Genomic DNA, 25,919 nt, shown 5'->3' on the forward strand with positions numbered 1-25,919 from the left:
CTTAATTCTCAATGAACATTTTTTAATTTAACCCCCTTAAAAATAATGCTGGATTTGATAAATATATAATAATAATCATGTATTGTAGATTAATTTTCTCAGGTTTATTGATGTTTACAGAAGAAAAACGTGCGTGTGTGTGTGTGTGAATGTTTATGGTCACATCAAATATAAGCAAACATCACAAAATCTAATTCTTGCAAAATATATTTCTTAGGTCAGATCCACATATTTCATTTAGACGTGCCTTAGTATTTCAGAAAATGTTTTCTAATCAACATGACTTGTGTTTATTCATTTTTACAGGAAACGAGAATACTCTGATGCAAAGAGAAATGAAGAGGGTTATCTAATTGATTTTCACACACATGCAAATAGCCCCATCTGTCCATCTATTGAGGAGAACGCACTCCCTCTAGCTTGGACGCCTCTTTCCAATCTCTTTATAAGGCGTATTTTTCAGCCTTTAATGTACCTTTCTATCCACCCCCTCAGAGAGACTATTAAATGAATTGTTGGTGAAAATGTTTGTTATGATCATTAAAGTTCTTCTGATGTGAGCAGGGTGCAGAGGGTGAGGTCTATACATTTCAATATTTCATCATTAAAGAATAAGGACATCTTACAGTTTCCATTCTATTCTATAGATTACAATGCAAACTTCATCCATAGCCACAGTATAGGAGAAAATCAGTGAGGACAGATAAGACTTTATGCATGTGTTCAACTTAAAGTTCATTTGGTTCCTTTGTTATGCAATACACACATTTTGGATTTCTTTTCTCCAAAAGAATTATACAGAGAAGATATTACCTTCCTGTGAAAATAAATTGTAGGATATGAATTATATATGTCTGGTTTATTTTCCCCATGTGTTGACTTCGCTGCATTTGGGTAACTCTTCGGGATCCTGCTGCTGATAAAAGTTGCAGAAGAAGATGAACATGGTAACTCTAGAAAGACATGCATTACTTTAAAAACTATTTATCCCTAATAAAAAGTTATAGCTACCAACTAACACAAGTTTAAACATAACAGAGAAAATTAAAATGACGTAGGCAAAGAATCTAGGGCCACAGCAACGTATTGGTCACCCATACAAAAGTTTGCTTCTTCCTAAAGAATGTACCAATACTTTTTAGCCCTACTGCTCTGTGGTATACCGAGGAATTATAAATAAAGAAATAAAAGAGACCAAAATGAACTAAAGATGAAATGTGTGGGGCTAGTCTCAGATAATTGCTTTTGATTGCCTCTAGAAGCTTCACACAACTGTGGACCTTCATAAAGCTTATTCCCTCTACAGGCATAGAATGCATGAAAGCCATGGCTGAAAAGGGCGTAAGATATATCTTGCTGTATTAATGAAGCAAACGGCAGACACCCTGATAAAACATTTTTCACAACATATTAATGAAGTGCTTTTAAGTGCATTTATTTTCCTTTTTTTAAGAGTAAGTATGTGGCTTTTGACTTCAAAGGATGAAAAAATAGATCTGTAGACACGTGGAAATGGGAAAGAAGCATGACCTCAGCCTGTTTGTTTTGTGAGGCTCAGTTATTACAGTTAAAAATTAATCATATTTGGCAAACGTTTCCAGCCAGAGAACTTAAACCCTTTGGGGCGATTACCATTCGGGAAAACAGTACTTGGTCCAGCAACACCTGGTCACTTTTCGGTTATTTCCCAACGCTGGAATTGTGTTTGCATTCATTCAGAGGAGAATGGCAGCCGGTGTTTGGACGCAAAGAAGGCTTCCGTGACTCATTTATAAACAGGGCGCTAATAGCCCTAATCTGCCCCTGCCGCGGTGCTGCCTCTGCACGAGAAATTTAGCATTGGATGGATTTTATAAATCAAATTAAATCACCCCGCGGTAAATTAATGAAGAAATGGCAAGTCTAGCCCAGATAAAAATTAGAATGCCATTTTTGGGTTATCCTTTGTTAAACGATCCTGATCTTCTGACAGGCCCCTTCGGGAAGGAATATGTATTAAATAGTATTACTGTCTGCACTAACAGGAGGATGAACTCAAATGCCCTACCGCATTACAGAGCCTTAATGGGGTAGCCCGCCTCAGTGAATCAGTCTGCAAATGTTTAGCAGTGGGCTAAAAATTTTTTATCTGGATTATTTAAATATCGAAGGGTCCAATTCACTAAGCAATTTTCCCATAGACACAGAATGGGAGAAAAGCTTTCAGAAATCAGGGCCTAAGCTATACCAACATATTTGCTCCAGGCAAGTCTTGTTTAGCACCAAAATAATACCGATTATACAAAGGTGATGCAAATGACCTCACGGTTAGTATACACATATTTAAACACCACAATAAAAGATATAATAACTGCTATTCCTAATATATTCAACATATCCTAATCATAATTAAGAAATACCAATTTATTTTGCAATACAACTTACTTAAATAATATAAATTTCTGAAGCCCTAATTAAAAAAACCATCTTATGCAATATAAGTAAAAAATAAATGATATGGTGGAAATCCTTTTCTTAACATAATTTTAATTCTGTTGTTAGCAATCAAGAAATGCAACCTTAAAACAAATTCCAGCTAGCTGGCTAAAATATTATTTTCACCCTTAGCTTATCTTAAACAACATTCTATGATACATATGCTTATCTGATATCAAAAAGAAGAAAATGAAATAATTTATCAGAAAAAGGGATTGAAAAAGGTACCGAGTTCCTAAAAAACAAACAAGTGTTGAATGCTTATCAGTTAAAATGAGATTTCTTAGAGTTTACAAGTACTACATATTAAGATCTAGATTCCTCATTTTGCTAAAAATAAATATAGCGAAAATAGCGCCCCTGATAAAAAAAAGGGGTGTGGTTAGGCTAATTTTCCTCATATCACATAGGTATTACTGCAGCTGCCTTACCAGAAGTAAAAGAAGGTGGAGAGAGAGAGAGAGAGAGAGAGAGAGAGAGAGAGAGAGACTTACAAAAAAAGTTAACTATTTATATCACTGTTAGAGGGGGCACTATTAACTTGGGGTGCGTTTTGTGAGATGGGGTGGGTTTTGTGGTGCAGCTTTATATGCACAATCATAAATAGGGACAGCACAGTTGCCATCAGTGAATATTTAATGTAATTTGGAGTGATAAAAGGTAAAAGAAGAGTAGATTTCTATCATTTACTCTCTACCTAGCTTGATTGCAGCTAGATAGAGAATGCATCAAGCTAGGTAGAGAGAGCATGGTACTAATCTACTCTTCTTTTACCTTTCATCACTCCAAATGACAGTAAATCCTCACGGATGGTAACTGTGCTGTTTGTACTTTTGACTGTGCATATAAAACTGCCCTCCCCCAAACTCACTCCACCCCCCCAAATACCCCATTTTCATAATGCCCCTTTTACAGTGGTATAAAAAGTTCAATTATGTGAGCCTCCAGAGAGGCTCTCTCTCTCTTTTTCTCTTTCTCTCTCTATCCCCCTCTCCCTCCCCTTTCGAACCCTGGCATTTGCAATAAAAAATGTTTTGGCCGTAATGTACAGAAAAAAGTTGTACTTATTTCCTGTGTTGCTGTGCATTACTTTATCGCACAACACATTAACCAACCCTAATTTCCATTTACTCTGCCCAAACTCCTCCCACTCAAATGCAAATTTTAAATTTGCATATGCATTTTGCAATGCGGTATTTATCGCGCACATTATGGCATTATTGCAGGCGTTAGGGCTCTGTGTGTGATAACACCCTAATACATTTTGATAAAGACCTTGTAATTTAGCTGTAGCAGTAAGACTGAGACCAAAAAGTGGTGGTCTTAAATAAGAGAACAATACTTAGAAAGTATCATCTGTAAGGTGTAATTATAGAAAATGTAAGATTATTTGGGGATATAGATCTATCTTGGTTTTGAAAAAAGGATTTGGTCATCTGGTTGTTTTTAAACTTTACTTTCTATGTTGCACTATTTTAGTCTAAAATCTTCCATCACTTGCTGCTCTGTTATTGAAGTCATCAAAAGGATGCAAACATTCACTGAGTCATATATATAAAAATATAAGAACACAGGCAATGTGAATATTCAGACAATGTGCTCACTAACTATAGCAAAAATAATTCCACAAGGAATTCTGATGTACAGAATAAATATGCAATGTTACAAAATTAAAACTTAATCTTTATTAATAACTTTCATAATTATACATAAAATAGATAGGATGCTTTCAAAATGCATTAGCTAGTATATATCATATACAAAGATTCCCAAATAGCTAGAACCTGTACTCAATTTAATGTGTGACACAAAAGTATAACAAACTTGATACAAAGGGGGTCATTTTCAAAAGTGATTGCACGCAAAAAGTCCCTTTTCGCATGCGATCACTAAATGGGAGCGGAGTCAGTCCCAGAAGAGGAAGAGTCAGGGTGGCACTGGGGCCGACGCTGCAGACACATCGCTGGTGGCGAAAGGTAAGGATCCTTATCGCCGCCAGTTTCGCACCGAATAACTACTCTTTTTATGGTGTAGCTTTCGCAGGCCCGCCCCCCGCTTCACTCCCCTGCCCCCGTTACCACCGGATTTTCTAAGGTGTGTGTGGGGTGGGGGGGGGGGGGGGGGGGGGGGGGGGGGGGGGGGGGGGAGTTGTCACAGCCACGAAAAGTAGCAGACGCAGGGTCCTCACCGGTGCATAAGGAGATTTGTCGCTACATAGGAGGGAAGTTTTGGTGTCGGGGGAAGGGGAGGAGCGGAGCACCAAGGACTTTGCATAGGGGGAAAGCATGGGGATGGATATATGCTAAGCATGGGGGGTGGCCCAATGAAGGCCTGGCATAAGCAATAACCTGGCCCGCAAGGCCAGAGGTGGGAGGAGGCGGCAGAACACTGCACGGAGCGGCAGTAGCCACAGAGGCATTCACGGAGCGGGAAGTCAGAGGTCAGTGTTCCACCTTCACGGAGCGGAAGGCTGGACTGGCATTCACGGAGCGGGATGCTAATGGTATACCACCTTTATGGAGCAGAAGGATGGAGGGCTGCTGTCTCCAAAAAACCCCCAAAAAACAGAGGGGTGGGTAAGAGTATGTAAATTTACCGGTTAGGACATAGGCTATTGGTATTGCCAATTATTAGGCTTGTTCAATATTTGTTAATTGTTAATGTGGCTCGCGAGAATGAGGGCTACTACCTGGAGATAATGCCCTTGTTCGATGTACATGCACACAGTTGGTGAGACTCCAGCGTTGCTCTGGACTTCAACAGCAAGAGGAAATGTGGAAGAAAAAAAAAAGAAAAAAAAGGTTTTGCATTCACAAAAAAGTGAGATGTAGCTTGCTTGTTACGGTGGTTACTTCCCCAAAACCAAATAAGCCGATACTTTGCTTTCAATACATATCCAGCATAGCACTCTGCTTCAACGGCAGGGGAGAAAGTCTAACACTTCTCTTTCAACACATAGCTCTCTGATACAATGGCAGGGGAATGTAGAAAAGAGGATCTGTATATGGACAACAACCAACAAGGTCCGAATTGCATAGTCTGGGAGGACAGAGGCATGGGTGTAGCTTGCTTATTGCGGTGGTTACTACCCCTAATTAAGCTAGATATTCACTTGGATGCAGTTCCAGCAATGTTCTCTGCATTAATGGTGGGGTGGAAGGGAAATAGAACTAAAAGGTACTAAAAGCCAAGAGTAACAAGTATGTGAAAAAGAAAGAAAAAAAAAGTACATAGCTTGCTGGGCAGACTGGATGGGCCGTTTGGTCTTCTTCTGCCGTCATTTCTATGTTTCTATGTTTCTATGTCTGTGACCTTAGAAAATCCATGCCAAAGTCTCAGATCCAACTTACTAAAAAAACAGATACATTTACGACACAACGAGTTAGATATCACACACTTGATACAAAGATCAATCAAGCACAATGCTGAAGGTGGGAACTGAAACGAGGTGCTTATAATTATGAAAGTTATTAATAAAGATTGTTTTAATTTTGTAACATTGCATATTTATTCTGTGCATCAGCGCTTTTTTTCTTTGTGGAATTATTTTTGCTATACATATATGTATGTATGTATGTATGTATGTATTTGTTCACATATATTTATTTGTTCACATATGCTCAATATTAAATAGAAATCCTTGAGTGAGGGAGGTCATATTTACAATTCATGGTTTATCTAGCTACTATCATTTATTTTATTATTATTATTATTATTTTTATTTATCTGTTTTATATCCTGCCTTTCAGGCACTTAAAGCACATTACCTTCAGGCAGGACTGGATGCTCAGCATACATTTGAAATGTATGAAGTGAACGTGGACATGGGACTTCAGTCAGTGACACTCTGCAGAGATGCAGAGCTCTGCAGCAACCCCCTACAAATGCAGTCACACACTCCAGAAAACACAGTCTCCTCCACTCTGGTGTTTTAATAACAACACTTGCACCTTTGTGACTTATACTGTACATTCACATACATTTATTTTGACTGTGGAGCTAACAACCCGGTCTCCAGGTGCATCAGAAGAGAGGCTGATAAAGCTCCAGCTCTTCTTAAATGAGCTCAGCATTAAAGACAGAGCTCCCCTTCACCAAAACTTTACAGTTGCTATGATTTTACTCAAAGATTGTACACATGGTTTCAAAATCCCCTACTATGGTCTCCTGAAAGATGCCAAGCCAAACAATTCATCTTCCAAAGAGCAAAATCTGAACAACTACTAAACCCAGAGAGGCTGTTGCCCAGTTATTTCTGTCTATGCTGTAAGGATCAGGATCCCAGCTTTCAGTCATAGAAGCATGAACCCTATTGGATTGCTCTTCTTATTCAGTCAATTTTTGTGTTGGCTTTAATGTATGCACTTCAGTTTGTCTGTTTTTTTTTTTCACATATCTCTGCTTACTTATTCAATTTACAGAGCTTGGTAAATTTTGGTAAGAAGCTGGATTATTCTTGATGCAAAGGAAGTTTGAGACTGAATTAAGATGGGGCCTGCTGGCTGTTCCTTTCCCACAAATGCTAGTGCTCCTGCTAAGCATAGTCCCTAAAAAGGAGCCAGGCTGGATTCACAATTTCTCTCCTCCTATTGTTGAAGCAGTCTAGAATTTCATTCCTCAAGGAGCACATTCTGTGCAGTATGCATTGTCGATAAAGCTGTGGCCTTGGTATGGGTTTATGGTTAGGGCAGACATTGATACCCTGAAACACAGAAACCTGACAGCAGAAAAAAAAATACATCCTATCTAGCCTGCCCAACCACACCAGCTGCTCAGCTCTACAATCCCTTCCCTACCACCCCCTCAGAGATCTCCTGTTTGTCCTATGCTTTCTTGAATTCAGATACTGTCCTTGTCTCCAGTAGGAGGCTGTTCCATGCATCCACCACCTGCTCTGTAAAGAAATATTTCCTTAGATTACTCCTGTCTCATTTTACATTCATCCCATGACTCCCACATTCTAGATCATCCTTTCCATTGCAAGAAGCAACCCCCTCTGCATTGAGTCTGCTTTCTGCCTTTTGCCAGTGCATCTTGATAGCTTCCTACTACTGGGGTTTTACTGTCAGTATTTCTTTGACAAATGTTTGCAAATGGGTTGATATATTTTATGTGCCCACTTTGAAATATTTAGCACATTTGTGCATTAAGAAACATCACAAGTAGCAGAAAATAACAGCATAGTCCATTACTTGGATGACATCCTGTCTGAGGAAGGGAGTGGTTTTTCAAGCATGTGCAAGATTTCTGTGGATCTGGCATCCCACTGCCTGAGAACAAGACAAAATGTCCCAAGTTCATTCTAACTTTTGGGATTGGGAATACAGACTCATTCAGAGGGAATGGTGATCCCGATGGGGTGATCCCACTGGTGCAGGTATTCCTATGCCGGACTGCAGCAGCAACCACTGATTTGCAGCATAGTCATCGCTTCATCAGGGCTCCAAGGCTAATGTGTGATGATTTATCTGTGTGGTGCACGCTCCTTAGGGAATTCAAGAGAGTATCCATTTGGCAGGCCCCGCCTGTGTCCAGCTGAACTTGGATTTCTATTCAGATGCATTGGGTGGAAAGGGTTTTTGAGTAAACTGCCAGGGCCTCCTGGCATGTGGCAGCACAAAGGAGAAGCAAAAAGCCAACCACAAGATAAGGAACTGTCAGAGAGGAGGGATGGCAGCAAAAATGTAAAAGTTACACAAAGAGAATAAACGAACAATGACAGTAATCTTTTTTTAATAGTCAAATACATTCAAACACAGAAATATATACCATATATACATATACCATAAAACAAAAATCGAAAAAAAAAGAGCTCTAGAAACCTCACATGGCAATGTTTTGGCAAGTTATGCCTGCATCAAGGGTTTGAAGCCTATAAACCTGAAACATATATATATATATATATATTTTTTTTTAAAGGTAAATAGATAAATAAATCAACTAAATATTTATTTATTTAGACATTTTATATACCATCGTTCCAATTAAAGAGCACAACAGTTTACAATATTAACATTCATAGGTATAAATCAGCAAATTATGACTGGTTACATAGGAAGTATTCATCAACAGGTATTTGTTGCGTGCCCCATCCACGCCCGGCCCACGCATGGGCTTGCTCACCTCGCTAGTTCCTCTGCAAGTCATGGGTTGGCCTCTCCAGCGGCAGCCGCAAGCTCCTCCAGGCCTCAGTGTCCCGCGGCGGCGGTCACCAGGCCTTCCACTGCGCACCAGACCTCACGCTGGAGTTTGGCGTCCCCAGTGGCGTTGGCCACGAACCCTACGCACGCGTGCGCGCAGACGGCCCGGCCTCTTGTAGGGCCAGGGTTGGGACCTAGCTTCCTGGCGTGCCCTGACTGAACGTACAATATAAGGAAATCCCTGCCTGCTAGGGATGTGCAGCCAGAAAGTATTCGTTGCATTTGTGATACGTATTCGTCGGGAGGCATATTCGTTGCATTCGTACAATGGCGCCCCGATACGTTGATATGTGCATTCGTTTTCCGGTTCCCATTAAAGTCAATGGGGGAAGTATTTGCAGCCTATTTTTGGCTGCAGAATTGGGGTTTTATTATCAATTTTGATGAAACATCTGGGGAGCAATCATCAGAACAACAAAACAGCTCCAAGGTACTTAGACTGTGGCAAAGTGGCACCAAAGTGGCATGAATAGCCTAAGGTACTTTAAAGGGGCAAAGGGGTACCAGGAGTGGCAAGAGTGCTTTAATAAAGGCGCAAAGCAGCAGCGAGAGTGTGAAAAACACATAACAGCTTCAAAAGAGAGCACCGATAACAGATGCATGAACCCTTGAAGGCAGCACGACAGGCAAAGCGGTAAGACAAGTGGCATCGACATCCTACAGCACAATGAAGGAGGAACATAGCAAGCAGAAAGACTAGCACCAACACACTGAGCAACCATGATAGTGGCCAGAACACCACAAGGAGTTGAGTGAGTCATCTGGTGTATGGCAGCAAGGCACAGAGGCAGAGGGTAGATACAGGCTGGCTACACGTGGGGAGAGTTCCCTTTCCTTTGAGCCAGGAAGGGCTCCCTGGAATGGGTTGTCCCCTAGAGTGGAGCACGAGCCTTCAAAGTGTGGCGACCTGGAGCAGGGTATCACTGTGAGCATGGTGTCACTGTGTTGTGTTTGCCACAATCTAAGTACCTTGGAGATCTTTTCTTGTTCTGAACATGGGTCAACAGGTGGTAAGAGATAGGCTGCAACAACGGGGAGAGTTCCCGTTCCTTTGAGCAGGAAAGGGCTCCCTGGAATGGGTTGGCCCATAGAGTGTATAATGGTACAAATTGTTAGGAATTAAGCATTTGCAAACAGATCATGACTTCATAAGCAAGATGGAGGAAGTTCTCTTCTCTGCCCTGAAACTAAAGAAAACCGTTTGTTTTATTTAAGGATCCATGCTGTGAAGGATTACTAGTTTCAATTGCCAGAGACTGAGGTTTCCCTTTGCAATGAGGGTTTAGCCATTAGGACTGGACATAAGACCTGGATGAACAGGCATAGCAGTCGAGGACAGAGGTCAAGCCCATGTAGGGATATAAGGCCTGGACGAACAGGCAAAGCAATCGAGGTCAAACCCTTGTAGGGACATAAGGCCTGGACGAACAGGCAAAGCAGTTGAGGACAGAGGTCAAGCCCACCTAGGGACATAAGGCCTGGACAGACAGGTACAGCAATCGAGGTCAAACCCTTGTAGGGACATAAGGCCTAGACGAACAGACAAAGCAATCGAGGTCAAACACTTGTAGGGACATAAGGCCTGGACGAACAGGCAAAGCAGTTGAGGACAGAGGTCAAGCCCATATAGAGACATAAGGCCTGGCCTGACAGGCACAGCAGTCAAGGACAGAGGTCAAGCCCACGTAGGGACATAAGGCCTGGATGAACAGGCAAAGCAATTGAGGTCAATCCCAAGTAGGGACATAGGCCAGGACGAACAGGCAAAGCAATCGAGGTCAAAAACTTGAAGGAACATAAGGCCTGGACGAATAGGCAAAGCAATCGAGGTCAAACCCTTGTAGGGACATACGTCCTGGACAAACAGGCACAGCAATCAAGGACAGTCAATCCCACCTAGGGACATAAGGTCTGGACAGACAGGCACAGCAATTGAGGTCAAACACTTGTAGAAACATAAGGCCTGGATGAACAGGCACAGCAATCGAGGTCAAACCCTTGTAGGGACATAAGGCCTGGATGAACAGGCAAAGCAGTTGAGGACAGAGGTCAAGCCCACCTAGGGACATAAGGCCTGGACTGACAGGCACAGCAATCGAGGTCAAACACTTGTAGGGACATAAGGCATGGATGTACAGGCAAAGCAGTCGAGGACAGAGGTCAAGCCCACGTAGGGACATAAGGCCTGGACGAACAGGCAAAGCATTTGAGGACAGAGGTGTATCCCACCTAGGGACATAAGGCCTGGACTGACAGGCACAGCAGTCGAGGACAGAGGTCAAGCACATGTAGGGACATAAGGCCTGGACGAATAGGCAAAGCTATCGTGGTCAAACACTTGTAGGAAAATAAGGCCTGGATGTACAGGCAAAGCAGTCGAGGACAGAGGTCAAGCCCACGTAGGGACATAAGTAGTTGCCAGCCCTCCAGCATCTGTCTGATGCATGCTAGAATATTGGCTGCGGTATGGACCTGGTCCGTCAGGTGGGTGTGCAGTAAAGCCCACCTCCACCCTGATACTTGTTCAGTAATAGAGCTGCTGGCTGCCCCTGCCTCAGCCAGGTCCCAACAGTTTGCTGTCAGGGAGAGGTAAGAGTGTACAGCATTCATGGTGGTCCAGATATCGCAGGTGAAATGCACTTTCCCCTCTGCCTTAGCTAGCAGCGCTTGCATGCGACTGCGACACTGCTTGTACAGGCTGGGGATGTCCTTTCTGCTAAATGTGGTTCTGGAGGGGACTTTGTAATATGGAACTATGACCTTCAGAAAATGCTTGAAACCCACATTCTCCACTAACTGCAAGGGCTGGTCATCAAGGGCACAGCAATCGAGGACAGAGGTGAATCCCACCTAGGGACATAAGGCCTGGACAGTGGACGGACAGGCACAGCGTGTCAGGTCAGGTACATGTGCTGCAGTGCTTATATTATCTGGTGCATAGGAAGCAGTTGGAGCTGCTGCAAGGCTTTCAATTGCTTTTATACATCTTGCCATTCACAGGGAAAATTTGGAAACCCAAGCAAAAGCAGGTTTACTTTCAAAAACACTAGCATTTCCATCAAATCTGGTGCCAGCCTTGAGTGGTGAGGGCTCATGATATCTCCTGTCATTGAAAAGACACGTTCACTGGGCACACTGGTTGATGGACATGACAGATATCGCTGAGCCACTTTGGCTAGGTGTGGCCAGACAGTGGACTTGTGTGCCCAATATGCCAGCAGATCTGTCTGCATGTTCTCTATCGGCTCTGAGAGATACCGTGTCACTGACAGCTGTGCTGGTGTCTCCTTTGCTTGGGCAGGCTGAGAGTCACTCATGCCAGCTGCTTTCTCTCTCGCCCGTCACACAACAGATGAATCTTTATGGGTAACATTGGTGTTCTGAAGTGGAGGAGGAGGTACTATCTGTCACTGACACTGTGCTGCTTCTGCTTGGGCTAGCAGCACAACTCTCTGAAGTGCCCGCTGTTTCCACCTCTGCTTCATGCCTAATCTGTCTCTGCCTATGGCACTCCTGTTCACGGACTTTTGCTAACAGCAGGTCCTTCACCAATAAGAGACAATCATACTGTAGGGCGAGTTTCCCTTTCACATGGGGATCACAGACTGTGGCGAGCATTTATATGCAGTCTTCTGTTAAAGGCCTTAATCTCTCTTTCACCTGCTGCTGCAAAACGTCCAGACAATGCAGCACCACAACTGTCATTCCCTCTTCCTGTTTAAAGGCCTCCAAATGTTCATTCAGGAGATTAACTATAGGGATGATGTCAGCCAAGGTGGCACTTCTGGAACTCAGCTCCTCCGTGACATCCTTGAAGGGCTGCAGGATTTTTACCAGCTGACTCATGACTAACCAATCATGATGCCCTAGGGGATTCTGCACACCTATGTCCATTGTACCAGAAAGTTCATGAAGGGGTGTCTGCAGCTCCACTAATCTCTCGAGCATCATAAAGGTGGAATTCCACCGGGTGGCAATGTCTTGAATGAGACGCTTGTGAGGCATCTCCAAATCAGTCTGCTTTTGTCGGAGAACCTGCCCCATCTTCACACTTCTGTGGAAGTGCGCTGCTATGTTCCTGCACTTTTGTATTAACCTATACAGGTATTCATTCTCTTTGTCATTAGAATCCAACCCTAGAGCTGACTTCACTACCAGGTGCAGAGTGTGTGCAAAACATTGGATGTTCTTAAAGCGCCCGTCGTTTATTGCCTTAACCATGTTTGCACCATTGTCTGTGACAAAGAACCCTGCCTGAGGATTCCTGTCTCACTAGTGTAGTTGCCAGCCATCCAGCATCTGTCTGATGTATGCTAGAATATTGGCTGCAGTATGGGCCTGGTCCGTCAGGTGGGTGTGCAGTAAAGCCCACCTCCACCTGATACTTGTTCAGTAATAGAGCTGCTGGCTGCCCCTGTCTCAGCCAGGTCCCACCAGTGTGCTGTCAGGGAGAGGTAAGAGTGTGTAGCATTCATGGCGGTCCAGATATCGCAGGTGAAATGCACTGTCCCCTCTGCCCTAGCTAGCAGCGCTTGCATGCCACTGCGACACTGCTTGTACAGGCTGGGGATGACCTTTCTGCTAAATGTGGTTCTGAAGGGGACTTTGTAATTTGGAACTACGACCTTCAGAAAATGCTTGAAACCCACATTCTCCACTAACTGCAAGGGCTGGTCATCAAGGGCAATCATTTCCCCAATGCTCCTGGTTACAACCTTTGAGGCTGCCTGCCTCCTACCCCAGGATAGCGTTACCGCCCTCCACCCCATTTCCTCCATGGTGGGTTGTTCCTTCTGCCACATGTCAGGGGATTGCTGGCCTGCTACCTGACTGCTAGAAGAGGATGAGGGCGTGGGCGGACTCTGCTGCTTTTGAACCACTTTACGCTGCTTGGAAGGGGTCCCCTGACTGGTACTGCCACCATCTCCAGATGGCAGTAATCTTGTTGGGTGTTGCCTCTTCATATGATGCGTTATGCCAAAATTAGATAGATGTCCCATTTGCTTGCCTCTGCTAATATCCTGGCACAGTAATTACATCAAGCAAAACGCGGGTCATCCGTCACTTTAAAGTGGCTCCAGATCACAGATGTCTTTCGTGATCCTCCCTTCTCTAAAGACTTGGGGGTGGATGCTGGCACTGGAGCTGAGGTAGTGGGTGCACCCTGAGAAGCAATGCTAGGGGCCTCAGTCACCCTCTGTGCCTGCACTGACTGCTCTTCCTCCTCCTCCTCCTCCTCATCAGTTTCATCTCTCCACTCCTGCACTGAAGTGGAGGCTAAGACAGGACTAACTGATCCTCCCAAAGATTCGTCACCTATTACTTCTTCCGTTTCAGATGAGAATCCCACACGATGATTCTTCATCTGAATCAGAAGCAAACAGTGACTGCGCTACATTGTCAACTCTAAATGTTAGTCGAGACTTCTGTCCTCCTGCTGCTTTTGGGTGTCGACATTTTATCTGGCATGACTCAGCCTCCTCATCCCTCACCTCCAAAACTACAGGGTCAGAAACAGGTGGTGGCAATGGCGATGCATCATGGTCAGATTTCATTTTTTTCTGGATGGAACTGCCTGACCCTACAAAGAGTTTAGATTGCGACAGGTGCCTTTTTAACTTTAATGGGGGAGTGGCACTAGTGTCTTTTGAAGTGCCTCCTCTGCCAGTCCCAATCACTCGACTACATCTAGCTTTCCCTGACATTATGGATTTAATGTCACTGCCTAGTGCCTACCGGCTGCCCACTGTCACAGTGCCTTGCTATGCACTAATATAACGTGTGTGGTGTGCACACACATACAGCTTGCTTGTAAGCACAAAAGAGGCAGACTGGGGACTTGACTGCACAGACCGTACCAATAATAAAGTTCAGTCTGTTCAACTACCCACTGCCCACTGTCACGGTGCCTTGCTATGCACTAATGTAATGTATGTGGTGTGCAACACACACAGCTTGCTTGTAAGCACAAAAGAGGCAGACTGGGGACTTGACTGAACAGACCGTACCAATAATAAAGTTCAGTCTGTTCAACTATATCCACTGCCCACTGTCACGGTGCCTTGCTATGCACTAATGTAACGTGTGCACATGTATTTTCTACCTGCTTCAGTTATTTGTAAACCGGCATGATATTCCCTATGAATGTTGGTATATTAAAAGTTTCATAAATAAATAAATAAGCACAAAAGAGGCAGACTGGGGACTTGACTGCACAGACCGTACCAATAATAAAGTTCAGTCTGTTCAACTACCCACTGCCCACTGTCACGGTGCACACACACGCAGCTTGCTTGTAAGCATAAAAGAGGCAGACTGGGGGCTTGACTGCACAGACTGTACCAATAATAAAGTTCAGTCTGTTAAACTACCCACTGCCCACTGTCACGTGCCTTGCTATGCACTAATGTAATGTGTGTAGTGTGCACACACACGCAGCTTGCTTGTAAGCACAAAAGAGGCAGACTGGGGACTTGACTGCACAGACCATACCAATAATAAAGTTCAGTCTGTTCAACTACCCACTGCCCACTGTCACGGTGCCGTGCTATGCACTAATGTAGCGTGTCCACACACACGCAGCTTGCTTGTAAGCACAAAAGAGGCAGACTGGGGATTTCACTGCACAGACCATCCCTATAATAAAGTTCAGTCTGTTCAACTACCCACTGCCCACTGAAGCCCAGTGCACAGAGAGACTGAGTGACTTGAATTAAACAAACTCAGTTCAAAAAAGCTGGAATTGTTGGCACACCAGGAAAATGGATGAAATATATTTTCCAATGCAAATTCTAGCAAAATTGAATATATCTCTCCCAGCCACAACACCCAAATGATGCTTGCTTGCAGCCTAGCCCAGAGGGTGAATGAAAAAAAATGGCACTGCTAGCAGCTTCTCTCCCTGGCACAGAGAGACCATCTCAGATCACCTAAATAATAAACTGCTTCAAACAAACACAAACAGGGCTAGCTGGCACAGACACTGCAGCCAAATTAAGAATAAAAATATTTTTTTCTCTTTCCTAACTAGCCAAAATTGCTCTCAGTGCAGCCTCCTTCCACAAAGCCCACCTCCCCACACAACCCCTGCAAAGAAAGTGCGTGGCATGCCTCATGCTGATGTATATATAGTGCTGGCTCATCAGTAAAATCCACACAGAGCACTAAATGACAGCGCGATTGGCTGCATTCAGTGCATTTCACAAAATGTCAGCGCTGATACGCTGCATTCCGGTATCCATGCCAACCTGTCCGACCCTTTCCTGTGAATCACTGTGACTCACAGGAAAGGTTGGAACGGTTGGCATGGATACCAGAATGCAGGGTATAAGCGCTGACATTTTGTGAAATGTTTCCAAATGGCGGCGAAGAAAAGTGCGTGCGCTGTGCAACATATTAAGCGGATGATAAGTTATATTCATGGGGAGTCGCGATGCGTTTCACCTCTCGACTAATATAACGCAAAGTGACATATACGTTGCGGATCGCCGATATGGCGAAAATGAATGCACACCCCTACTGCCTGCACTTCCTTGCCTTGGCAATCGAGTCGGCACTGTAAGTGTACTAGTTTGCCTCCGCGTTCACAGTTGTTCCAGTCTTGTTCCAGCCTTGTTCCAGCGTCCTACTGTTCCAGCATCCTTCTGTTCCAGCCTTGTCCAGCGACCTTCTGTTCCAGCATCTGTCTGTCCTGCCTCCCCAGGTAGTACCCTTGGACTGTCTCTCTGGTACTGACCTTGGCCTGCACCTTGACCATTCTGTTCGCTGCCCGGATCCTGACCTCTGTCTGCCTTGTGACCTCATCTGACCTCTGGAACCTGATCCCTGCTTTGTTGACTACTCCTCAGACTGATCCTCGGATTCTGACCCCGGCTGCCATTGACCGCGTCTCCTGATTCTGGCTCTGTCCCTTGCTTTGTCATCGCCTATGCTGTTCTGGCCTTCCTTGCTCCTCCAGATCTACAGCCTAGTGTCCGACTGCACTCCCTTGCTGTCTGTGGGCATGCCTCTCTACTACCTCTCTGGGAGACCCTGCGAGGCCCACCTAAGTCCAAGCGGCCCGGGTCCCTATGGGTTCCACCCGGGGGGACCACAGGCTTCCAGTGGTGAAGCTCATCCTAGCCTCTGTCTCCTCCAGTGCTCTGCCCCCTGGGGGCAGGTGCTTCCTGGTCCCTACCAGGGAGCCATTCTCCACTGCTCCAGGACAAGGGTCCACCTCCAAGTGCATCAGTATTAATATCTATCAACTGAATTGTTCAAATACATATTAATTAAAGATCAAAGACTTAAGACATAAAGTACAAAATAAATAAAGTAACAATGAGAATTTCCATTGAACAGCTCATATCTCTGTAGTATCTTAAAAAGTAGTGGTTGTAAATAAAAAAAAAAACCAGAGAAATGCCTTATCCCTGCAGTAACGGTGAATTGTCCTCCTTGGTGATCCAAGCACTTTATGAGAATATACCAGGGAACATTTGAAACCTGTGGTAAACTCCATTTCTTCCTGGAGGAGAAAAGAAGCCTGGTATCTATTTGGCTACAGGAGCCAGTTTGCTTTTCACCGTAAACACAGGTAAATAGAGGGTTGCAGAAATAGCAGGAGTCTATGGTGTCTAGCAGCATTCTGCTTGGAATTCACTACAGATATGGTCAATAACAATGACTGGCCAAAAGAAAAGAAATACAAATCATGGAAAAAATAACTATGTCACTTAGAGAACAATACAGTCATTACACAAATGTCAGAAGCATTAAAACATACCTTGAATCTGACTCTGAACAAAAAAGTTCATAAGTAAAGAGATATATAAGACAGTTAACCTCCATGCTTCATGACCCTGAGAATAACCCCACTTCAAAACTTTTCAATATTTGCCAGGGTCTGTAAAATGAATAAGTAAACAGAGATGTGTGACAAAGAAGAGAAACTGAAGTGCACACATTAAAGCCAACCCCCCCCCCCCCAAAAAAAACAAAAAAAAACCCCCCAACTGATTGAATAAGGAGAGAGATCCTGTAAGGATTCATGTTTCTACGTCTGGCAGCTGGGATATACCCTTACATCATAGATGAGAACGACTGGGTTTAGTAATTGTTGAGATTCTTACAATCCTTGGATATATGCCATTGGGCTTGGAGATGGAGCTGGGTTTTGGATTGAGTGACATCCCACGTGCTCATCTACCCCATGAAAGGTAAAGGAAGAAAGCAAAAACTGATGGATGAGGAGTGATACCCCTACAAGCAGTCATTATTATCTGACTGGCAGCTGAGATATATTCTTGCAATGTAGACAGGAATAACTGGGCAGACAGGGTAGTCCAAATGTTTTTTTTTGTACTGTCATCTACTATGGTATTAATTATACTATATTGAATCATGGTAAGCAAACCTATCTATCTCTGCATGAAAAAGCTTTGTAAATATTGATTGCAGTGATTTATTGTTGTAGATAGTGAGAAGCTACCAAAAATATGTACAACAAAATCACTGAATATAATTAATTATAACTCTTTCAGTAAATTAGCCACTGCATTTTGTGACTTGGTGCATACCAGTTATGCACTCTACTGCTTTACAACCCAACTTTGTAAATGATCACCACATTCCTGTGGTGTTACATTATTTGCATGGTAACAGTGCTAGCCTACTTTTGTCTACTGACTGCTTTTTTTTTGCATGCTCATACTACCTCAAGCCCTAAATTTTAAGCAGCCAACAGGGCACTCAAAATGTGTGGAACACTTTAATGTTAAAAGTAAATACAAAATAAATCCACAAGAGAGTCTGCATTCTGTCTTAATCATGATGAATACAGAGATGAATCCCTGCTGTGAAAACTTCCAAAATAGTTAAACTGAGTAGCCACTATGCAGTAACTGGTGACTCTTCTTTCTACTGTAAATGTTTTCATGACATCACTGTGCTTAGCTGTTTTTCATGGAAAGTCTACTACCACCATTGCATTAATATGGTATATTATAAAGATATCTAAATATGCTCACAACAGCATCTACACTGAAACTAGGATCACTTTTTCCATAGATACAAAATAGGAAAAATCCTTTTGTACATCTGGTCCTTAGCTGGGGGCGGACTTCCCAATAAGCCCAGTTGGCAAATGCTTAGGGGTAGCTGCCCCGTCACTGGAAGAGGGCATCCAGCACATCCACATCATTCTTTTGTGATTTCGTGAGTGACAGAATTTTGACTTTGAAGGGACCCCCGCAGCCCCACTCAACATGGAATTTGACCCGGAGGAGGACTCCACCCCAATTTCTTCAGCTGGCTGGGATTTGGAGGAGAACATCCTATCACTCAGACAGGAGGGGAAGAGCCAGCTGTCGCAATGCTCACGAGCAGACAAAGGGTTAAATCTGCCAGTGGTCCTAAGAGTAATCCCATCCCCATCTCAAATTTAGATATGCATAGGCAATTTTAGCCTAGTTTCCTACAGGGAAATTAGCCTTATAAAATCATTGTGACTATCCATCATTTGTGTCAGTGTCACCGCCTTCTCCTCTTCTCCCCTCCCCTAATAACGTTTGAATCCTTCATACAATTTCATTCAAATTTCTGCCATAGGGGTGTTTTTTTTAAACAGGAAGTTGAATGCCTGGGCCATGGTCAGGAGTTGACTGTACAACTTTACACAAAAGCCATGGTGAATGAATACATTTGGCCACATTTCTCTTTACTAAAACAAAACACAGCTAATATTTTTGAGGGAATTCTTAAACTGATGCACATATTCATATCACATTTATTTATTTATTTATAAATATTTTAGATCACCTTTTTGATTCAAAAATCAAACAAAACAATGACACATTACAGAGACTCCTTAAGCATTCTTCCATATCTCTCAATGTAGAAGATACAGATGTGTCATACTAGTTAGGAAATAGACAGGATCTAAGTATTGTCATGATTGAAATGATTATTGCTATCAGTTCTGTGGTTAGTCAGGCACTGAGCACTCCAAACCTTCTTAGACGTCATCCTAAAAAACAGTATCTGTAGGGGCCCCAGTCCCACCCCCTGGCTAATCACAAATGAGGGGCCTCCCATTTAGAGTGGCTCCTCTGAGGGGCAAGGGTCCAGCCAGTGGGTCCCTCCAGTCTTTTCCTACCCCTACCCCCTTTCCATTATGAAAAGAAAGCTTTCACAGGGTACCAGCAAGACAGGGGAGACAAGGAAAAGAGGGAGAGAATGATGGAGAGAATGAGGTGGCAGAGGAGAAACACTTGTTCACTTCAAAAATAAATCCACCTTTCTTTATACAAGGCAAATGCATTGCCAAGTGTTGTGTTTGTGGCATTGTGTGGACCCTTAGTCGCAGTGGAGATGACTCCTCCCGTGGGGAGGGGCCCCGTGGAGAACCACAGTGATAAGCTACATGCAAAGAGCGAACACTTGTAGGTGGAAAGCTTTATTGTACTGCTGTAGATAGATGGTATGAGGCAGGAAGGAAAGGCACTGGAGTCCAGCAAGATGCCAATACGTTCTGACAGTCTCAGATGTAGAAGTCTCACCCAGATGTTCAAGGTAGATAGGAACCTGCGGTGCGGGATAAGCCGAGCCTGGTGGTTGGAGTTGGAGAACCGGATCATAGAGGGACTCACTGGAGCATAGTGCAAGGGTCTTCTTGGCAATGAAGATGGTGGGACCAAAGGTCCGTGATGCAGGATACACTGGACTGGTAGGCCCTAGAGGAGCGAGTACCTGATAGTACAGAAGATCCTGAAATAAAGAGAGAGATCCCCAAGGAGTGGTTGTCAAGTTAGTAGAAACCCTGAAGGGTTGTTGGAAGCGAGAGGCCCCCAAGGAGCGGGTGCCTAGAGCTTCGTCAGGAGCGAGATTCCCCGGAGGGTAGCGAGGCATCTAAGCGAGCAGCTTAGAGCGGTCAGAGTAGCTAAACCGAAGTCCTTGTTAACTCAAAGTAGGGAGTGTAGAGGAGGCTTAAATACCCGGAGGTATTGACGTCATGCGGTGGGGACGCCCCCAAGGTTCCCGCCATGACGTGTACATAGGCGTAGGCAACGTGTGCGCGCCCTAGGAGGCCACGGGAAGGAGCATGGCGGATTGGGATGCCCATGCTGAGTTGGAGATGCCGAAGGTTTCAGCACTCAGCTCCGGAGGCAGCCATCTTGCCCAAGGAGGAGGAAAAGGATAGAAAAGAGGTAAGGCAGAGTGGTTGCAGCCATCTGCGACCGACGGACTCAACACTAAGCAATAGCTTACCAGAGGTCAAAGGTCTTCTGCTGTCTGCAGAAGGTCGTTAGAGGAAGTAGTGATTCAGATGAATCATGCCTGGGATTTCTAGAGTTAGAGAACATTGAACATCTAGTAGCTAAGGAGGATTTAGGGAGTCTAGTCATTGACATCTTTACTGTGGTCAAGACCACTCTAGGAATTGTTTTTCGGGCTTCCCAAAACATGCCGAATTGGATAATTTCATTGAAATTTTCCAATTCGGCAAAAACGAATGCACATCTCTAAAAAGAATATTCAAAGTACAGTCTTCTGAGGTAAAAAAATATCATAAGAATTTGTATGCATTTCTTTGGTGCCAACTAGAAAACCCTGCAAAAAAGATACTTGGAACCCATATGGCATTAGGGCTACTGTAATGCATGTTAGGTGTGGGTTTGACTCTCAAAAAGCCATGAGTAAATTACAATTAAAATATAATAAACCTACCACACCAACACAGCACTAACTGACAGCACTTACAAAAATTACAACCCTAACTATGAAAAAGCCAATACTGCAAATATTACACCACGACACTGCACAGCCCATAGCTCCAATAGCAATACTCCTAGTCGCAAGGTAATTAAAAAAAAAAAAAGAGAGAGAGAGAGAGAAGACAAAATGGCACAGGAAGGAGAAAAGGTAAATGGAGCTTTACGAAGCAGCAGGCTCCAAGGTGGGCTGATGATGTAGATGCAGCCCAGTATATGAGGGAGGGATGGTTTGGGTTTCTCGGCTCACTCCATCATGGTGCTGTTAGTGCAGATCATGTGGCAAATGTTGGAGGGTCACACAGAAGCGGAGGCTGAGGGTGGTAGGTGGTGGCCTGGCTGGAATTCCTCTGCAAAACCCCCACTGCATCAGTAGTGCTAGCCTGGGGGATTAGGACAGCCACCTAACTTAAGCTGCTTAAGAACATAAGAACATAAGAAAATGCCATACTGGGTCAGACCAAGGGTCCATCAAGCCCAGCATCCTGTTTCCAACAGTGGCCAATCCAGGCCAAAGAACCTGGCAAGTACCCAAAAACTAAGTCTATTCCATGTTACCGTTGCTAGTAATAGCAGTGGCTATTCTCTTATTCCGGTGTGAGGAGCGCATGGTGACCGCGAGACTTCCAGGGCTAGCAAGCAGCAGGCAGCCGTGGCGGTAGGTGGAGGGAACAGGCTGCGGCTTACAGCAGCCGGTTCCCATAACACCTAAGCCTTGTACATGGAGGTTATTTGGCAGTGCAGAGGGAAGAAGTGAGAGACCTACTTCAGGTGAGGAGGTGAAAGGAAAGCAGAGTGCTAGGAAAACAGAAAACTGACATAAGCCTGTGTTTAGATCTCTCTGTCTTATGTGCCAATAAGGATCTTCAAAGATTGGTGTAAATGGATGTGATTGTGGACAGAAGGAAGCACGCAAGGGGGAAATCCAGGGAGGAATCTGATCACTGGAGTAAAAAAGAACTTTCTCCGATTAGTTTTAAATGTGCCCCATGCTAATTTCATGGAGTGCCCCCTAGTCTTTCTACTATCCGAAAGAGTAAATAACCAATTCACATCTACCCGTTCTAGACCGTGAATTATATTATCCTTATTAGTTTTAATTTTTGGATGCTGGTTGATATGTCTGCTGCTTTGAAATATTTTATTAGTGTTTAAAAACTTATAAACAATTTGTTTAAATTTCTCAATTATTGGATCTTCCATTTACCAACTGTTTTGAAATATTCTTGTTATTAGTATGTTTATACTATTATGATTAATGTATTTATTATATTTCTTGATTTTATAGTTTAAATTCCCAGATTAACCTTTTTAGATATCACTTCACATTTCTCAGGCTTCCTGAAACACCAGTAGGGTATCTCTGCCCAACTCCTTCTCCTTTCCCCTCTAATCCCGGGAAAGGGTCACAACTGCCTCTTTCTCCTGGCATGGTGACTCTGAGGAAGCCCCAGCCCACATTCTAACCAGGGTAATATACCCTTCAACCAACCCTGCCCAAAGAGGCTGACTAGACTGACTGTGTTAGGATCCCCGGCTGCGTGAGACCACGATTGGATCCCTTCACCTGGGCGGGTAGGAGGCCCGTACTGGCTCTGCCGTCGCCATCTCCTCCCTCAGACACCAACCGCCGTAGCAGCAGCATGCTCCATGGCTCCTCCACATGCAGCCGACACTGTGCTCCATGTCCAGCCCCCTAAGTGCGTGCATGCACCTCTGCAGGGAATTTAAAGGGCCAGCGGTGGGAAAGTTCCCCGTGGCTCGGGGAGATGACATCAAACAGGTCTTCTGCTCCTGACTCCTGGTTCCTGTGTTTCTGTTCCTTACCTCCAGTTCCTGCCTTGCTCCTCATCCCCTCGGATTGATTCTCTGGTTCTGTCCCTGCTTCACTTTACGCCGCTTGATCTCTGCCTGCCCAGCCTGGTACCTCAACTCTGCTTGTTCTCCGCCTGCCCTGACCTTCTGCATGGCCTCTCGTCTCCGCTTATTCGCTGCCTGCCCTGACCTTTGGCTTGTTCCTGTTTCCGCTCATCCGCTGCCTGCCTCAACCCTTGGCCTGTCCAAGACTGCTTCAGCTTCTTGTCTTCTGGTTCGACACCTTGAGAGACCTGCACCTAAGTCCTGCCGGCCCTGGTACCCAAGGGCTCAACCTGCGGGGAACGAGGACTGGTATAGGCGAAGGTCCTGTTGGGTCTTCTTCTTCTGAACCACCTCCCAATGATGAGGACCAACAGGAGCCCTTTGCTGATGGTAGCGACAACCTCATCTTGGCTCAAGGGTCCACCTTTCCAACAGATTGCTGAGGCCATGGACTCGACGGACCTGACCGGCCTGCAGGCTATTCCCGGACTGGGTCAGAGACTGCAGCAGCAACAGCAGTACCTGGATATGCTGGCTGCCACTGTAGAGCAGCTGGTAAGCCGCCTAGATGCCGCCCCGGTGATCAATGCTCACCCTCCTACTCCAGTGATGCCACCCACTTTTGCAGCAGCTCTTCATCTACCAGCAGCTCTGCGCTATGCTGGAGATCCCCGGTAATGTCGTGGGTTTTTAAACCACTGTTTCATGCATTTCTCTCTGCAGCTGACCCAGTTCACTAGCGACAGTATCAAGACAACATTCATTTTGTCACTCCTGGATGGCAAGGCACTGGCCTGGGCCTCTCCCCTGTGGGAGCACGGAGACCCTTTGCTTCAGGATCTCCCATGTTTTGTATACACATTTAAGCAGGTCTTTGATGAGCCTGGGTGACAGACCACAGCGGCTACTGACCTCCTTCAGCTTCATCAGGGTACATGCCCACTGGCGGAATATGCAGTAGAGTTCCACACCCTGGCCTCAGAACTGGGGTGGTGAGAGGATAATCTAAGGAGCATCTTCCTGGAAGGGCTATCCTCAAGAATTAAAGATGAGGATAGCCTGAGAAGTTGGAGGGCCTTATTGAACTCTCCAGTTGTATTGACCTCAGCAGCATCTTCGTGAAGTCAAGCCTGGTCGTAAGACAGTGCCGCTGGCTCCATCCTTCTCTCAGCCCATGATTCCATCTCCGCCTCCTGAACTTGGTCTTTCTCGAGGAGAGGAACCTAAGCAGCTCGGCCAGAGCCAACTTACTCTGGAAGAGAAACAGCGATGGCAGTCTTTAGGGCTGTGTCTTTACTGCGCCGACAAGGGGCATATGCTGGCACAATGTCCCGAAAGACCAGGAAACTCCATAGCCTAGGCATCAGCGGGGATATGACCCTGGCCTAAACCGCTCCGGCTCCCTAATGCACCTCACCCGTGACTATCATTCATTCCCATGGTGCCTTCTCGACCCAGGCTCTAATCAACTCTGGAGCCAGGGGAAACATTATCCTCACAGATTTGGTCAGCCAACTGGGCCTCTCAATGAGACCCCCAAACGCCACTGTTGGTAATTTCCTCCATCCGTGGGGACCCCTTATTGGGACAGTTTACCCACATGACCACTCAATGAGGCTATGTACCGGTATCCTCCATGAAGAAGAGATCTCCTTCTTCGTCCTGGAGAAGTCTATACATACAGTGATGTTGGGCCTACCATGGCTCCAGACACACTACCCCCGCATCGATTGGGAGACCTTACAGATTGCCGCCTGGTGGGTCTCATTGCCACACCTCCTGTCTCCAAGACGTGCCTTGGCCTAGGTTCCTCCTGGGCACTTCTTCTCTTGCCTTGCAACCGCAATAAGCCAATTTCGCGAACGTCTTCTCCAAGGAAAAGGCGGCTATACTACTGGAGCATCGCCTGTTTGACTACACCATCGACCTCTTCCCAAGCACCATATCTCTGCGAGGGCGAGTATATCCCTTGTCGTTGCCAGAGACCCAAACTATGTCTAAATATATCCAGGAGAACCTTGACAGGGGATTCATTCGCCCTTCTACCTCGCCGGCTGGTGCTGGCTTCTTTGTAGCTAAGGACGGATCCTTGCGGCCCTGCATTGACTACTGCGGATTGAACGCCATCACCAGGAGGGATCGGCACCCATTACCACTCATTCCAGAGCTGCTGGATCACCTTCAGGGGGCTAAATTATTCATGAAACTTGAACTCTGTGGGGCCTATAACCTCCTACCCATAAAACCAGCAATGAGTGGAAGACCGCCTTTAATACCAGGGACAACTACTATGTGTATTTAGTGATGCCTTTTAACCTTTGCAATGTTCCAGTGGTCTTCCAACACCTCATGAATGAGGTCATCTGGGACATGCTCCACTCTAGTGTTATTGTGTACCTGGATGATGTACTACTATACTCCAGACATCTGCAATCCTATCGCCGAGAGGTCAAGCGCATACTTCAGTGACTACTGGACCATAAGTTGTTCGCCAAACTGGAAAAGTGCTTGTTCGAGCAGGAACATAAGAACATAAGAACATAAGAAATTGCCATGCTGGGTCAGACCAAGGGTCCATCAAGCCCAGCATCCTGTTTCCAACAGAGGCCAAACCAGGCCACAAGAACCTGGCAAT

This window comes from Rhinatrema bivittatum, chromosome 3 (genome assembly GCF_901001135.1).
Source record: "Rhinatrema bivittatum chromosome 3, aRhiBiv1.1, whole genome shotgun sequence".
Taxonomy (NCBI): Eukaryota; Metazoa; Chordata; class Amphibia; order Gymnophiona; family Rhinatrematidae; genus Rhinatrema; species Rhinatrema bivittatum.